We start from the raw sequence: 18,953 nt of genomic DNA, 5'->3' as shown, positions 1-18,953 counted from the left end.
GTTTCTGGGACACTGTTGGGCAGGAATGTTACATTGATGTGTGTTTATGCCCCCAACACGGACGCCCCCGACTTCTTTCATTCCCTTTATGCATGCCTCATGCTGCTGCAGTCACAGATGTTAATTATAGGTGGGGACTTCAACCTGTTACTCAACCCTGAAATAGATTGCACCTCTAGGTTTCCAGACGCCAAACCGTGAGCCCGCTGAGCACTGCAGGAGCTCTCTGACCGGTTCATGCTGCTGGATGTCTGGCGCAAACGTAATTCGTACACCACAGAGTATACTCATTAATCAGGCCAACACAACACCTGGACGAGGATTGATTATTGGTTACTCTCTCCTGACATTTATGGTTGGTGCACATTAGTTGGGACCCTTCCTAGTTCTTACTCAGACCATTCCCCAGTGACATTACACCTTAAGATACCCTGCCCAGAGAGCTTTGAACGTCAGTGGCGCTTCCCTGGTCGCGCTTTGCATGATGAAGTGTTCAAAGCAGAGATAGGAGAGGCCATAGAGGAATATTTTGCCATCAACACAGGTTCGGTGGACATGTGGGCGGTTCTATGGGAAGGTTTTAAGGCTGTTATCAGGGTACATGCATAGCTAAACATGCAGGAGTCCTCAGAGACCTATGTAACACACTTATGCGCCTAGTGCGAGACCTTCAGGCATTGGATACAGCCACCACAGGTCACCCACAACCCACTTACGAGGGCAAGAGACTGGTGATACTGGAAGAGTACAGGGAAACAGCTGACCGGAAAATTGTATTCTTAGGGAAGTATCAGACAGCCAGAAGATATGGCGAGGGTGAGAGGCCTGGCAGTGTTCTGGCCCAACTCCTACGCCCCCCATATCACAAAACTTACATCACTGAAATACTCTCCCCAGACGCACACACCTACGCCTCTACGGCGGATTTTCAAAACATGTTTTTGAAATACTTCTCTGCTCTATACACCACTACCAATGGGAGCGACTACAAAGCACAAGAAAGTTATTTAGATGAGATAGCCTTAGTATATCTTGAGAAACATATGCAGGATTTCTTCTCGGAACCCATTTCGGTTGCAGATGTAATATTGGCCATTGATACTATTTGTGGCTCATCGGCACCTGGGCTCGACTGATTTACCGGTGATTTTTACAAAGAATACAAGGAGCTATTAGCTCCAAAACTCATTGAGGTCCATGCTGAGGCATTGGAGTCACAGATTTTACCACCTACCTTCAGAGAGGCAGTCATAATTCTCCTTCCCAAACCCAGAAAGGACCTCACGCAATGCAGATCGTACCGGCCGCTGTCCCTCCTAAATTTAGATTATAACATTTTAGCTAAAGTTGTCTCCAATCTGTTGTCCCAACTAATGGAATTCATCATCTCACCGGCTCAATCTGGCTTTATACCACAGTGTTCCACTTCACTTAATCTTCAAACACTCTTTTCAGTCATTCATCGGAAAAACCAAGACACTCCAGCAGCCGCCGTCCTTCTAGACACCGAAAAAGCATTTGATTCCTTAGAATGGCCCTTTTTTCTCTCTGTGATGAGACGTATGGGCATGCCCTTTGGTTTCATCATCACAACAACATTATTATTTAACAAACTAACTGCTCGGTTATGCCTAAACAGTACACTCTCAGATCCCTTTCAGTTATCCCGTGGAACCAGACAGGGTTGCCCACTGTCCCCACTATTATTCATTCTGGCCATGGACCCCTTGGTACGATACTTTCAGGAGCGACATCTACACAGAGGCCTTCAATTCAACACCGGCCCTCTACTAATTTCCCTATATGCTGACGACACGATCCTCTATGTCAGACACCCCCACGACAATTTGCACTAACTGATCAGAGAAATCATTTGCTTCAGTCGCTTCTCGGGATTAGGCATAAACTGGCACAAATCCGTTATATTTCCATTGACAGCCAGTACTCAAAAATGGAACTGTGAATTCCCTTTAAAATGGTGCACAGATTCAGTTAAATATCTAGGAATCCGTATCCACTTAGACACCACTCAAATCTTGAGTCTGAATTATGGGCGAGAGGTCGACACACTCACAACTCAAATAGAGAAATGGCTAAGACTTCCTTTATCACTTGCAGGTCGGGCGTCGGTTCTAAAAATGGTAGTACTCCCCAAATTTTTATATCTTTTTAATAACATACCTATTCCTCTTACAAATAGTTTTTTTCAAACACTATGTACTTTATTATACAGATTGATTTGGGGTGGGAAACCCGCGCGAGTCCGATGGGCTGTTCTCATGTTACCTTACGAGAGAGGGGGATACAATGTCCCAGACCTGCAGTTATATTATTTAGTGGCCCAATGTAGCTATGCTTACACATGGTACCACCCTGACGCTCGCATCCCAAATCTGCGGCCAGAGACAGATCTCATGCTGCCCGGACAGCTCTCAGCTATTCTGCCCACAGGCTTCCCCAGGATCCAGAGGATATCCAAACTGTCTCCTCCACGAGCTGGGCATGGAAGAAACTTTGCCGGGTCACAGGTACTGAAGCGCTTTACTCCTCGGTGCTGGCCATCGTAAACCCCCGTTTGATTCCTATCACAGTGGAGGGATTGGTTCAACGCACTCTCGCCAAATTTGAACTCTCACGGATAGGCGACCTCTATCGCGAGGGCCACATTCTTTCCCTATCGGAAGACGCCCGTTTCCAAACAGGTACCATTATGGACAGGTTTGTCATGGGACACATCCGCTCTGCCCTACGCTCCACCTTTTCATCTTTCCCGATTGAGCCCGCCTCTTTCCCTCCTCTCACTATGGTGATTGAAAAGGCACACAACGTACATATCACTTCAAAGCTTTACAAGGCATGTGCGGCACTGAAACCGGTGGATGACAGCAAAATCCGCAGGGCATGGGAGGTGGATTTAGGAACGACAATTACAGATGAGCAGGGGGCTAGATGTTGCTCGGTTACACAAGAAGCCTCGTTGAACAGCAGACACAAGCTTCTGCACTTTAAATTCTTACACCGCACATATTTCACCCCCACATTAGCACACAAGATCGCCCCTTCCAAGGCCCACAATTGCCGTAAATGCTTTGTCCCTCAGGCCGATTTTGTACATCTCACTTGGACATGTCCAAAACTGCAACACTACTGGGAACGCATACATTACACATTAGGGAAAATTACTAATCTCTCTATGACTCCTACCCCAGAGGTAGCCGTTTTGGGTTATACAGTGAACTTCCCTAAAATAATTCGGCGATTTGCATCACTAGGCCTGCTGTTGGCGAAGCGAGAAGTGGACATCCATTGGGGGCATAAATCTGCCCCGACCGTCCAGAATTGGCTGCATAGTCTAGCGTATTGTAATGTCAATAGTGAAGTATTCGCAAGTGTGATGCCTAGCTCATCCCGTCCCAAGGATATATGGGGCCTGTACCGGTCATACATTGAGGCACTACGCCACAACTCAGATTTGCAAGTGAGCAGGGAATTGTCCCGGAGGGCGTGGGGTAGTTATATCTCTGCAAATGTTATCGCTCTATTGTATTATCGACACGGTGTGAAATTCACATATATGTCTATTCAACACACACAGAACGTGCAGACAGATGCTCCTGGCTGGGAATGGGGTTATCAACAGTGATCCCTCCTCTCTTTCCTTGATTTTTGCACGACACAGTGTGCATAAACCAGTCTTTTACTGTCTGGTAATTATCTTGAGGATTACTAACTGTGACAATTATTGATATGGATCTGATTCAACAATGTGATTTGACGTATTGGTGAACGACTACATTTGTATAATGTTCTTGTATTGAAAAACGGAAAATAAAGTTATGAAAAGAAATAGAGAACCCCCAACCATAGTGTTATGTTTTTGTGTTTGAAATGCTTTATTAAAGAAATCGTTAATACAAAGAGATATCAGCAGTAATCAAAGATAAAGACAGAAATACGAATACATTGACTAAGCTAATATCAGATACAGAAGAATAAAAGCATTTTGTAAAATTTTATAGGAAAGGGGATGTGGGAGAAAGAAGGGAGGGAAGGCAGATAAAGGAAGAAAAGAGGGAAGGGGAAAAAATGTAACACTACAATATAAAAATGTAAAATATGTAAATGTAGTTGAGCTTATATAGCGCACAGCTACCCGCAGTGGGTTTCCCGGCGCTTGCTTAGGGAACCCGTCCTGGTATTCCCCTGTGAGATAGCAGGGTATCCACAAGGTGAAAGTCAGGCATCCCGCCGCGAGGGGCCGTTGTGGAGATTAAGCAAGCTATTGCCCAGAGTCGCAGAGTGTGAACCCGTGAGTCGAGGAGGCACCGGGGCGAGAATTATCGAGTCTGTGGAATTTTTAGCCCAAGACCCGCCGAGGTGGGGAATTGAACCCTGGTCCAGGACTGATCTCAGCTTCCAGGTCTGCTGCCTCTAACCCCTGAGCCACACTTCTCCACAATATGGCATACAAGTACAAATAATTGCTGTAGATAAAGCAATAAATACCAATCAACATAATAGAAAAATTAAAGAGACATAAAGACCCTGTAAAAAATAAAATAAAAAGAAAAGATGCAATCTCCTTCAAGGAGGTTTAAAATTTTCCGAGTTGATGTGTGACACATTCTTCAGGGCCAACAGGTCCAAGTACAAAGTGAGGGGTAACCAGAAGAGATCCCTATTATGAATGGGATTACAGGAGGAGGCAAAGGCAACATCTAGTCTATGAAAATGACATAAAGTGTTCCACCAAGTATGTATAGAAACCTTTGCAAGGGATTTCCAATTAGAAGAGATGTGTTGAAAAGCCAGAGCAAGCATGAGATCTCGGAGACCATGAGAGTGTAAAGGAAGATCTAAGGAGTCAGAAAGGCTGCCAAGAAAAAGAAGAGGAATAGAATACGGAACTGAGAGAGTAAAGATGCAAGAGATATACAACCAAATATTTCCCCAGAAGCGAGAAACTGAAGGACAGAGAAAAAAGAGATGAAGAAGATCAGCATTAGGAGAGCCAAACGTCCACCAGTTAGAATCAGGAGAAGCAGAGAAACGGGTCAAAGAAAGAGGAGAAAGATAAAGTCTGTCATTAAAATAGAATAAAGATTGGGTGAGAGAGGCAGAACGAGAAATTTTCAAAGATCTGGACCAAAGTTTATCCCATAGAGCGACAGAACAGACACATCCCAAATCCGCCTCCCAAGAGAGTTCCAACTTAGATTTAACGCGATCTGGATTAGGAGATGAAAAGAATTTACAAATGAGAGAGGCTTTAGGAAGGGTAGAGAGGAGTTTGAGAAGAGGATTTTGGGTAACAGAAGAAGATTAAAAAGGGAGAGAATAAAAAAGGTCAAGAATAACTGTCATAAGAGTAACAAACTTTTGCAAAAAGGAACGAGGGCAATGAAAAGATAATTGAAATTGAGGAAAGGAGCAAGGTGACATTCCGTCAAAGAGTTGATTAACCCATATAATACCTTTTAGTCGCCAAGAATTCCAAAAGATGGGTCTATTATTTAGAAGGATAGGTGAATTGTACCAGATAGGGGAACGCAAAAAAGATTCGCGGGTAACAGAGGTAGGACCGACCAGGGGTTTTAAAAGAGAAGAGGTATATTTAAATAAAGGAAATAAAGTATGAGGAGCCTTAGCAGAGAAGGGTGCAATTTCACGAAGGGAGAAAGGTAAGAGCAGTGTTTGTTCAATGAGAAGCCAAAGAGGAGTGAAAGGAGAAGAATCTGTTGCAAGCCATCGTGAGGCTTGACGTAAAGAGAAGGATTTGTGGTACAGACGAAAGTCTGGGAAATTGATTCTACCATTGGGTTTGGGTTTTTGAAGAAGTGCTAAAGAGATTCTAGACTTCCTGGTATTCCAAAGAAATTTTGACAGACATGAATCAATACGCTTAAAATAGATTGCGGGAACGTGAACAGGTAACATGGAAAGAATGTATATTAGGATAGGGGCTATCATCATCTTGATCGAATCTAACCGCCCCCACCATGAAAGAAAAGGAGGGTTCCAAGTGGAGAGGGATTGTTCAATTCGAGACAAGACTGAGGACATATTCAATTTAATAGTAGAGGGAATAGAATTAGAGAACCAGATACCTAAATGTTTAATCTTCGAGCTGTTCCAAGCAAACCCTGTAGATGAGAAGAAATGGGGAAGACAAAAATTAGTAAGAGGCAGAATTTCAGTCTTATCTGAGTTAATTTTATAGCCTGAGACCTGCGAGAATGAATCGAATTCAGATAGTAAAGGGGGAATAGATGTTTCTGGATCGGAAATGAATAAAAGAATGTCATCTGCATACGCAGAGAGTTTCAGTTGATTATTACCATAAGGAAAACCAGAAATGGAATTGTTGTTACGGATAGAGGATAGAAAGGGCTCAAGGGCTAGAACAAAGAGAAGTGGAGATAATGGGCAACCTTGGCGAACACCCCGCTAGAGAGGAAAATATGAGGAAACCTGACCATTCACTAAAACGGAGGCTTTAGGAGCAGAATAAAGCAAAGAAATAAGAGGGATAAAATGAGGACCAAAACCATGCCAGCGTAGTGAAGCAAACAAGAAGGACCAATCAACTCTGTCAAAAGCCTTCTATGCATCCACAGAGATAGCAGCTAAAGAAGTAGAAAGGGATGAAGCTTTATTTAAAACGTTAAGGAAAAGACGCGAATTGTCAGAAGTAAGACGGCCTTTAACAAATCCACATTGCTCTTTACCAGTGAGATGGGGCATAAAAGGATCTAATCGCAAAGCAAGCACTTTGGCAAATAATTTATAGTCCACATTAACTAAAGAAATCGGGCGATAATTCTTACAAAATTGGGGATCACGACCATCTTTAGGGATGAGGCAAATGGTAGCTTCTTGAAAAGTGCCCTCCGCCTTACCAGACAAGTGGAAAGATTGGAAGAGAGTTAAGAGTTTGGGAAGTAAAAGATCAGAAAAATTTAAATAAAATTCAACTGAACAACCATCTGGACCTGGTGACTTCCCTTTAGAGAGGGTAGTCAAAGCCGCAGATAGTTCCCGTAATGAAAGATCGACTTCAAGGTCTGGAAAGTTAAGATGAGAGTTAGAGGGATTAGGAATTTCTCAAAATAGGATTGAATAAGAAACGGAGTGGGAGGAGATTCTGGCGTATAAAGAGTACGATAAAATAGCTGAAATTGGTCAAGAATATCTTGATCTTTGTGTAGTAAAGTGTTATCAGAAGAATAAATAGAGTCAATGAAGCAACGTTCTTTGCGAAATTTAAGATAGTTAGCTAAGAGTTTCCCTGCTTTATTACGACCGCCATAATAACGAGCACTACTGCGGAGAAGTATCGAGGAAGCATTATCAGTAGTGGATTTATTAAATTCCATCTTAGCGCGGATGAGGTCAGGAGAGATGCAATTGTTCGAGGAAGAATAGAATTCGTGTTCCAGAGATTAAATACGAGCCAATAGGGCCTTCCGTTTCTGGAGAAAATGTTTCTTTTTCCTAGAAACAAAATCAATAATAAACCCCCGTGCTGAGGCTTTAAAGGAATCCCAGAGAAGATGGGGTGGGGTACTGGGATTATCATTTAACAAAAAGAAATCATTAACAAAAGAGCGAAAGGAAGAGGAGAAAATTGAGTCAGTAAGAAGAGAATTATTAAAGCGCCAGCGAGAAGACTTGGGATGCGGGAGAAGTAAGTCAAGGTCCCTTACAATAGGGGCATGGTCCGAAATGACTATAGGTTCAATAGAAGAAGATAGTAAGTTTTGAGCTAAGGATTGAGAAAGAAAAATATAACCAAGACGAGAGAAAGATGCATGAGGAGGAGAGAAAATGGAGTAGTCTAGGGTGTCAGGGAGAAAAAGTCTCCAAGAATCCATAAGATGCGAGTGAGAAATAGTGTCCAGAAACTGTTTGTGAGGTTTGTGAGGTGTGAAACGAACAGTTGATTTACGATCAAGAAACGGGTCTACAATCTGGTTACAATAGCCACCTAGAATGAAGAGGTCATCTCTATATTGAACACATTTGGTCGTAATTAAGGGCCAGAAAGAAGAATCAAATTGCGTAGGACCATAAACATTAAAAACAGTTAAAGGAATAGAATTAATTAACAACTTAGCTAGTATCCATCTACCATCAGAATCAGTTTCTTGTAACAAAACTTTACATTTTAATTTCTTGTGGCATAAATAGCAACACCATTTTTCTCATTGGTGGAAGGAGAGAATAAGACCGTACCCACCCAGCTTCTTTTCAACTTAAGAGACTCCGCCTCAGTGAGGTGAGTCTCTTGTAAGAGAACTATATCAGGGTTGTATGAATCTAGGCGGGAAAGGATCCTCTGTCGTTTAATGGGGCTAATGAAACCTTTTACATTCCAGGAGATTACTCTGAATTTAAAAGTTGCAAAAAGGCAATAGAAACAAAAACTACAGCAACAAATAGAGAAAAGAAAATGTCAGAAAGTGAGAGAAAAAAGGAAAGAAAAAAGAGGAAGGAATCATAGGAGGAGCCAGAAAGAAAAAAAGAAGAAAAAATTTAAACTGTACAAGTAATAAAATAGGATAATAGCACAAACAGAGGAAAAACGTGCGTAGGTGACAAGGGAGAGGGAAGGAAAGGGAAAAGAGAGGCAGGATAAAAGGAAAAAAGTACGAGAAGAGACAGTACATATCCAAAAATGATGACTGAAAGAAACATACCTGAGGGGGACATAAAAAAAGACAATGGGGCCATGGCGACACTCAACAAGACAAACCTCCCGAATTCAGGAATCCAAACCGCACCAGGACGGAAAACGTAGAAGAAAAATCATAGGAGATGAAGGGAAACGCACCAACCAATCTAAATGAATAGATATAAAGGAGGTTAGGGCAAGGGAAAAAACATAGGAAAATACATAAGAATATATACTACAATCCAACTAACAACTGGAGAAAATAGAAAACTAGAACAAAAGAGACATCTTAAGGAGAACAACCGGAAAAAGAAGTAAACATTGAAAGAAACTATACTTAAATTTTGTGAAAATATCAAAAGGCAAACCTACAATATAACAAACAAAGATAAATGCAAAAACATTATCCGAGAGAACCTGCACGAAAAAGGAAAATTAAACAGTCAGTCACAAGTAGAAGTGGAGGTATCCATGCCACTACTAGTCTGAATATGAATAAAGTTTTTGAGTTCAGCAGGATCCTGAAAAGTCCAAGTTCGATTTTGATGAGTAACTTTGCAAATACATGGGTGAAATAAACCGTATCTGGCTCCAAGAGAGCGTAGAGGAGTGCGTAGATTCAAAAACTCTTTCCTTCTTAACGCAGTGGTATTCGAAACATCTTGAGAGAGAAACACCCTCTGACCCAACCAGGAAACTTGAAGCTTGAATCTGGCTGCAGAGAGGACTGAAAGAAGATCCGTGAACTTCAAGAAGAGAATGATGACTCCTCGTGGTTTAGTTGAGGCAGATGAGCGAGGACCAAGCCTGTGAGCCCTTTGAATGCTAAGGGAGGTGGTAGGAGGCATATCTAGAAGCTTCAGAAGGAAGGAAGAGAAGAAGGAAACAGGGCCATCACCTTCCAGACTCTCCAGCAGACCATAAATGCGTAGGTTATTCCTCCTATTTCTGTTTTTCAAATCCTCAGTATGCTGCTGAAGAGCGAGGACAGACTTTTCCAAAGAGGAGATGCGTTGGGAATTGACTTGGATCTCTGAAACCTGCTGCTCCATGGAAGCCACCCTGCTCTCCATAGTTGACCATTTCTCCTCAAGAAACTGCATTTTGCTGTTTGTTTCTTCTACAAATGGACGCAAAGCGCGTATCTCCTCTAAAAGTAACTCCATGGAGATAGGAGATGGCGATTTATCAGGAGGAGGAGAGTCCTGTTTCAAACGTTTAGTGGATGTAGTGGGAGGAGAAGATTTGTTCGAACTTGACTGCGACGAGGAGGTGCGAGTGGGAGGAACTTCCGCCATTTGGACTTCGGTAGAAGAAGAGTCTGGTGATGGGGAGAAGGAAGATGTTGCTGTGGGAGCACTCTTTGAAGGTACAAAAACAAACTTCGAGTTACGTAATTTGCACATAGAAACCGGAGTGCTCAGATAGTGACATGAGTGAGAACTATTGCTATGAGGAAAACCAGTGAAAGAAAAATTCAACGCAGACAGTGACAAGTAATCAATATTGAGCCAGGAAATCCATGACAGAAGCGTTGAAGCGCCGCACTGGAGATAGCTGAGGTTCCACCACAATAAAAAGGGAAGAATGTGGGAGCCGTAACACAAAAAGACTTGACACCATATGGCTGACAGAGAGCTGACACAGCAGGCTTATATTAGAAAAAAGGAAAAAATTATGGCATACATAATAAAAGAGTCGCTAGAAAATCCCTGAAGACTGGTGAATTCTGCAGTGGAAAAGGACCAGGTAAGTAATCATGTCAGCAATGCCAAAGCTGAATCACTGAAGTATAATATAGCAGCATGGCTCTTGTTGTATGTGGTTATCCAGAGTCAAAGAAACTACTAGGAAAAAGGCGGATAGGATGAGCAGAAAAACAATATTAATGATGAGGAGACCACCAAAACTTAAAAATAGCCATTGGAGAAACTGCAAATTTGAAGTCCTTAGCGCGCGCCAGCAACGCGCTAGCGTCGCGCTATCAACGAAATGGCAGCCGTTCAGAGGTGATTAAACAACGCGATTGAAAAGGTGTTAAATGAGCGCTGAAAAGGACATAATAACGCTCACCAGATGCGCGCTGTATTCCGACGTCAATATCTGACCGGAATTTGAAGAAAGAAGCGCAAAAACAGGCTCGGCAGTTCAAAGTCCGTCCCGGTGCAGCAGAGTCCCAGGCTCAGGCGGCCATCTTGTCGGCGCCGAAACCACGCCCCCCATAGTGTACACCTTGTAGTCTTCGGTCTTATGTTACATTTCCCATACACTGATTTACACACCTATAATTGATTGTCTCAGTGTGGTGTGTGTGACGTAAGGTGCTCTGACACCCTACACTGGTATGAGTGGTGTATAACTTAAATTAAATGCATCTGAGAGAGAGGGGTCATGGAGACTTGAGAGGCACCATTAAAGGGTGTTAGTGAGGGAATCCGTGTCGGTGGTGGTCATGGGGGGCATCAACAAACATTGTCTCACCAGGACTAAAGCCGACCCTGTCAGTGGGTTACTGCTTTTGTCATTGAAATCCTTTTGTTCCTTGCAGCTCATAGGTTACAATACTAATATAGCTCAGTGGCCTATGAACTGTTATCAAGAAGATGTATGCAGACTGCATGATATAGGTTAGAATGCTATGTTTTTCCCCATCTTACATTATCCTAAAAAGGGTTTGTTTGGGTAGAAGCATACATCATTATTGCATTCACTGTACTCTCCTAGCTGCCAAGGTTTCAGATTGCTATGTGTGACATTTTCATAATGCCAGTGTAATTATGAGTGACATTTCAATGACTATGAGTGACACTTTCTCACGAGCAAAATGAAGAAATGAAGAGGAGGAAAACAGATAAATATCAGAAATTACACCCATTTGAGCATTAAGAAACTCTAAGAAGATCTTAAAACTGCAGCAAATCGCCAGAAATGGAAGGAAGTGCACTAACCAGAGACAGACTGCGTGAGGGGCGTGGCTTAACGCCCACGGAGCATGGCAGCGTTCGAGTGAGGCTCTCGGGCTTGCCTCGGTGAAGCCGCGTTATTCGCTACCTTCAACTGAAGATTCCTGCATAAATTGCCGTCGGAAGGTATGCCGCCTGCAATGCGGGTCTTGTTTTTAGCGTGCGCGCGTTGAAACGTGCATTTTTACATGATTTACGAGTCTCTTCACAGAAGTGCTCCGTAGCGGCCGCCATCTTCCTTTTTGCCGTGAATGGAGCTTTGAAAGGATACAGCTTGCCCTTGCCTGCCTTCTGCATAATTATTCACTCAGCGATGTAGTGGAGCAGTTGTTAAACCCTTTACTACCTGTTTTTAAGCTTTTGTGCCTCATTCTTCAAATAAACTCGCGCCGGCTATCAGTGGACCTCCCCGGCAGCCATTTTAAAGTGACTGGTTGTGAGGAATGTTTCTAAAAGGCATTGCGCATTCTGTTGCCTGCAAACCTGATTTTCGCTGATGCTTTGGCCCAATTGGCAGTCACTCTCCATATGTTTCACGTACCAATTACTTTTTTATTGGCTGTTCAAAGGAGAATACAACTGTTTTGAGCACTCTTTTTGACATTAGTTCACTATTGTTTTACCTTCTAATTTGGTTGATGGGCAGAACTAAGACTTCTTTAAAAGTGCGGCGAACCTTTCTTAAAAATTCAAAACTCTTCACAGAACTTTCCAAGCTCGAAGATTCTTCATTGTCTTTGCCACAACCTTTGGAGCCTATCATGGATTCCATTTCCACAGCTCCCGGGAAATCTGTCACCAAGCGCCTGAAAAAGGATCCCCCTTCTCCTCCTAAATCTGCCTCACCGGTCTCTTTGGAACTATTACTGGAGGAAATCAGAGCTCTTCGACCGTTTATGGAAGACACCAATGCTAAACTTCAAGTTCTTACGGAGAACTGGTCCCAATTAGACACTAGAGTTTCCGTGGTTGAGCAAAGTGTTACCTCACTCAAGGAATCCTGCGCTACTGTCTCACAACTTCACATTCAAGTATCGTCGCTTCAGCGCCAAGTGGAGGATCTTGAAAATCGCAATCGAAGGAACAACCTTCGCATTTACGACCTGGTGGAAGGACTTGAGGGGTAGGATGCTCCCACATTTTTCAAGTCCTTCCTTCCTAAATTACTCCACTTACCAGATGGTACTGCACTCAATATTCAACACGCGCACAGGCTGGGTCGCGCAGCCTCCAATTCTTCACCATCACAGAGACCAAGAGGTGTAATCATATATTTTTTGGAGTATACAGACTTACTAAAGGTCTTGTCAGAGGCCAAGTCTATTCCAAAGATTACATGGTCCGGCTCTACTATATTTTTTGCTCAAGATTACGCTAAAGCTACTGCAAATAGGCGCAAAGCTTTCCTAAACATGAGATCTGATCTTCGATCAATGGGAGCTCGCTATGGACTCTTTCATCCTTGTCTCTTTAAAGTCACTTACAACAATAGGACAACTACATATGAAGACCCGATAAGACTACAAAGCTTCATTAATTCCTGCGGGCCGACTAGCGTGGACTCGACTGCTTCTTCTTCATCACTTAAAACTTAGTATTTTAGATACTGTTTAATGTTTTGCAATATTTCGTAGGTCTCTGTATACATTTTTTCCTGTTCTTCACTGCTTATTTTACACAGGATGTTTTCACTAGCAAAGTTGTTATTTGGTTCACACTAGATAACGTTTAGTTTTGATTTCAGGGCACATATGCTGCCCTGTCCTCCATTTGTGTTAAATGTTTTTCTTTGATTTCGCAGGTCTCTTTCTCTCCTGACGTGGCCTCTCCCTGGCTTCCCGTGTGCTCGTGCTTGGATGGTCCGTCTGCCCATGTGGTCTCACCTCCCCCTCCCTCACATTTCCCTTTCGTAGGTATGTTTTTCGTCTTGTTTTTTGATCTTTGTGTTACATTCCCTCTAACTATGTCAAATGTTTTACAAATGGTATGTCTTTGGTCCTTCTCTGTCTTCAACACTTTTTCTTATCTTCTTTCCTTCTATTTTTTTCTTGCATTTGTCTTTGTTTGTACATTGTTCGTAATGTTTGCAGATTTTTCCTTTTCAGTCACAGCATCTTTCTTTCTCATTGATGGTATATCATGTTCATTCCTTGTTTTACAACGTCTCTATTGGTCTCTGTTCCATAGTTTTTATATTCTCTTTATTTTGATGGCGACTTACATGTCTTTTCATTATCTTTCTCGTATTTTTAATCTTTTTGGGTTTGAATTGGGTTAATCTCTTCTGACTTTTGGATTATTCGGCTTCATTAATCTATGTCATTAAAATTAATCACTTGGAATGTACGGGGTTTGAATTCCCCTATTAAGAGGCAACGGGTCTTAACTTATTTAGCCAAACTAAATGTGAACATTGCCTTTTTACAGGAGACTCATCTCTCTGAGGTTGAATCATTAAAGTTAAAGAGGGGTTGGGTGGGCGAGGTTTTCTTTTCTCCAGGTGATGGTAAAGTAATGGGGTAGCGATACTTTGCCACAAATCCCTTTCGCTTTCACTATTGTCTCAACAGTCGGATGCTAGTGGCAGATGGTTAAACGTTAAGTTGTCTTTCAGGGGTGTTCCAGTCTCTCTTTTGAATGTCTATGCCCCCACATGCGGAGAACCCTCATTTTGGCCCACACTTGCCAAGCACATATCTCTTTGCATGGAAGATAATTTTATTTTAGCAGGTGACTGTAACCAGGTACTTGACCCATTAATTGACAGGAATTCTAAGTTTTCCTATATACCTAACAAGACCCACAAGTCCTTTGTTCACACCATAAACCAATATAAGCTCTTTGATGCTTGGCGACTTTGTAACCCAACTACCAAAGAATTTACTTTTTACTCCCCAACTCATCACTCCCAATCTTTCCGAAACCCTTTCTCATGCAGAGATTGGTCCCATCTTGATTTCAGATCATGCCCCAGTGTCCATTGGCATTGATATTTTACCCAAAATTACTGGTCCCCGGAGGTGGTGTTTTAATAATTCCCTTCTCCTAGACCCAAAATTCACAGCCTCTTTTACCGCCTTCTTTGATGAATTTTTTATGCTGAATCAGAGTGATTCCATGGCTTTTTCTATGATTTGGGATGCCTTTAAAGCCTCTGCTAGAGACTTTGTAATATCCTTTGTTGCAAAAAAGCGTAAAATCGCCCGTAAACAGACTTCAGACCTTCTCCAAGACATTAAGAGACTGGAGCACTCCTATTATACTTCGCATACAAATGATAGTTTAAAAGCTCTTGTCCAAGCTAAAGTCCAATATAACAAAAAGGCCACAGAGGATGCGTCATTGTATCTATTAAAATCCAGCGCTAAATTTTACGGTGGCAAAAACAAAGCTGGAAGAACTCTAGCCAATTACTTGAAAGTCAAGCATAACAAGTTGAATATTGAATCCATTTATGATGCACACTTAGATCTAAAGTTCAAGGATGCTGACATTCTAAACAAATTTTCTCTTTTTTACAAAACATTGTATGCTTCCGAAACACAACCCACTGACCAGGCCTTATCACATTTTTTCTCCACGATTCAAAAGCCCCAAAACGCCACTCCGGATTTGACCTCATTAGAATCTGATTTGACTCAGCTAGTTGTTGAACGCCCTTCACTCCCTTAAGCGGGAGAAGGCACCTGGTCCTGATGGTTTTACAGTTGAATTTTACCTACACTTTTCCAAGCTCTTTTTACCGAAACTTTACTCTTTATTACACTCTTTCAGTACATTAGGACAATCCTCTGGTTCTTTCTCTGATGCTCATATTTGCCTAATTCCTAAAGAAGGTAAAGACTCTAAGCACTGTAAGAATTATAGACCCATATCTTTAGTAAATATTGATTACAAGATATTTTCCAAGGCACTAGCCCTATGACTGGATTCTTTCTTGCCAGAATTGTTAGGGGTAGAGCAGTCCGGTTTTGTTAAGGGTCGCTACATAACTGATAATACACAACTTCTTTTTTTGCTTGTTCAGTCCAAATCCTCACGTTACAAAGACTCTTTAGCAGCAATTGCGTTGGATGCTAAAAAAACATTTGACAGGGTTGAGTGGGCGTACCTTTTTTATACTCTTAAGTGGTTTGGCTTTGGTCCTAATTTTATATTTCTGATATCTCTCCTTTATTCTAGAGCGGCGGTTTGTGCTAACGGATTGATATCTTCTTTTTTTGACCTAGGAAGAGGGGTACGTCAGGGATGCCCCCTCTCCCCTTTTCTTTTTAACTTGGCTTTCGAACCATTCTTGTCAAAACTGCGCCAAAATCCTAATGTGAATGGTTTCCAGACGTCTCATTCTCATATTAAACTTGCGGCATATGCAGATGATATTATGCTCTTTATGTCTCACCCGACTGACTCAATTCCTGCTTTTTTAGCGGAAGTACGAGCTTACTTTGATATTTCGGGGTACAAATTGAATAACGATAAGTGTGGGATTCTCCCTCTGACAAAGTACACATTTAAACCTGATTTCGTTGCCTCTAAATTTACTTGGAGTCCCAATCATATTAAATATCTGGGTTTACATGTCACATCTTCAATTTCAGATACAGTTTCATCATGTATGGATAAGTGTACGCAGAAGATTTCGGATTTAACTACCAAATGGCACCCTCTTTATTTATCATGGTGGGGTCGTCTGAATACCATAAAAATGATGTTGTCACCCATAATTATATACACTATCTCCAACACTCCAGTTCCTATTCCACAAAAATTCTTCAAGAAGATTAATTCTATTCTTTCTTCCTTCCTTTGGAATAATAAGAAACCTCGAATGTCTCTGCATAGGTTGACTCGTCCCAAATCTGAGGGCGGAGTTAACTTTCCTGATTTTCCAGCATATCAAAACGCATTCCTTCTTCGTCAGGCCTCGTTGTGGTTGCGTGATTGTAAAGACGACTGCCCTTTATGGACCACAATTGAACGTCTCTCTTTATCCCCCTTTACCTTCAGCGAATACCTTTCCTTTTCACGTAAACCGCAAGCCCTAGCTACTCCCATCATCAAATTTGCTTCTAAACTTTTAACACCTTTATTCCCTTTTCCTCATAACACTATTGACTCTTTTCTCAACTCCATAATTTGGCACAACAAAAGTCTGCTCATTCGTAATAAACCCTTCTACTGGAAGTCATGGCGTCTAGTCTGGATCCATCAGCTCTTCTCGCATTCAGATTTCTTATCTTTTTCTTCACTCAGTAGTTTCTTTAATTTATCTCCTTCATTCATCCATAAATACTTCATACTCAAAAACACTGTGCTGGACACACGTGCGCAATTTTCAATAACACATGCCATCTCTGCTAGTCCAGATCCTCCCTCACAATTAAGTTCCTTATTAACAGTAACACCTAAGGCTTCCACATTATATACATTTCTGCGTAACATTGATAAAGTTAGACAGAAATCCAAAACCGAAGAAGCTTGGGAACGCGACTTTGCAGCATCTTGGCCAGTCTCTTTATGGAATAAGTTATGGGTTAGGATCCGCAAATCTTCCAGAGCTGCAAACACAACGCAAACATTGTTTTTTGTGTATAACAGACTTTTGCTTTCGGCGAGTGCCCTAAGCAAAAATTACACTACTGTATCTGATACCTGTTGGACTTGTTCCTCACCAAAGGCTGATTTATTTCACATGTTATTTTCTTGTTCTACTGTGTCTGCCTTTTGGAAGCGGGTCTGGTCTCAAATCCATTTGATTTTTGGCACTACATTTCCTTTTGCCTATACGCATGTTTTCTTAGGAAGCTTGTCCTCTTGTTGGGAGAATGTTGCGGTCAATGTTAAAATTATCGATTTACTATTAGCAGTTGCGTTACAACAAATCACAGCTAATTGGAAAGAGTTCTCAAAAATTTCTTATAAGACATGGTGGTATGCTGTCTGTCATAATCATAGGTTGGACACTTCCTTTGTATATCCTATTCACTTGATGCCAAAAAGACTGGATCTGTGGTCTCCTATTACCACCTATTTAGATGCATGTGCCAGTCACTCTTTTCAATTGCATCCGTCCCAACAGGAAGTCTCGAAACCTCCCTAAATAACCCCAACCATTCCGTCTTCAATTGTTTTTCAAGTATTTGTATTATTGCTTCTGATGCTTTATTACTTTCAATTTTTTCAATGAACCTGATTCATCAATAATATTGTGGACTCTCTTTTGTATGATGTATATTTATTAAGATGTAACATGTTGTGACATTTTCTATTTTTATCAATAAAATCCTTTTGAACTTAAAAGAGACAGACTGCGTGACTGCAGTTCTCAGTGACAGAGATATTTTTCCCCCGAAATAAAACCTAGCACTCAAGTCCATGGAAAAAGCTAAATATCAGAAAGGATGCCCTTTAAAACAAAAATAAGCTTTGGAAAGACTTTCAAGCTGCTGCAAGACTACTGAATTGCAAATTTACTAAGCTACTTGCCCTTTCTAAGATTGGACCATTTCTGCCTTTTCTGTTTTCATATTGCTTTTCAAAAAATGTTTTTGTTTTTGGCTTTTATAACAAGCATTTGCAATGCAATAGGTCTCGCATTATAAAAGTGTGAGCAGTTGGCATTGCTAATAATAATGCAACACTAGCTATTGGCATTGTAAATGATAATGGCATTTATTTAGGTGTTTTGTTTTATAAAATAGATAAAAAAGGCATTGTCATGAATAATGCCAATAGCTTAAACTTTTTCCAAATGCGAGACCTATTGCATTGCAAATGCTTGTTTCTTTTTAAATATGCCCTTGCTGCTCTCATCTGGAATCAAGGTTTGCTGATTCTAATGTCCAGCAACAGATTGCTGCTCTGCTGCTGCCATGGAGCCTATGAGCTGCTAGCAAAAGCAGCAAGTTAAGTTGAAATAACATGTTTCTCTTTTTATGTATGCATTTATATGTTTGTGAGTGATTGAAAATTAATGGGATTGAGTGAGAGTGCGCATGAGTGTGTTGCAAGAGTCAATCAGAGTAAAAGTGAGTGAGAATCTAAGTTTGGGTGTATAACAATAAGTCAGTGAGTATGAGGAAGTAAGTGGAGTGCATTAGGAGTGAGTGATTGGAGATTGTGAGAGGCAGTGAAAGGGAGTCCAGGGTGTAGCTATCTATGCTGCAGCAGGTGCAGTTGCACCAGGGCACTCAGTGAGTGAGAAAGGGTGAGTGTGTTTAATTGTTTCTAAGTGAAAAAGAGAACAGACGAGTATGAGTACATTTGTATGTGTGCAACAATAAGTGGAAGTGAGTAAATGAGAACGAGTAAGCGAG

The sequence above is a fragment of the Triturus cristatus genome, chromosome 9 (genome assembly GCF_964204655.1).
Source record: "Triturus cristatus chromosome 9, aTriCri1.1, whole genome shotgun sequence".
NCBI lineage: Eukaryota > Metazoa > Chordata > Amphibia > Caudata > Salamandridae > Triturus > Triturus cristatus.
This window is presented reverse-complemented; position numbering follows the sequence as displayed.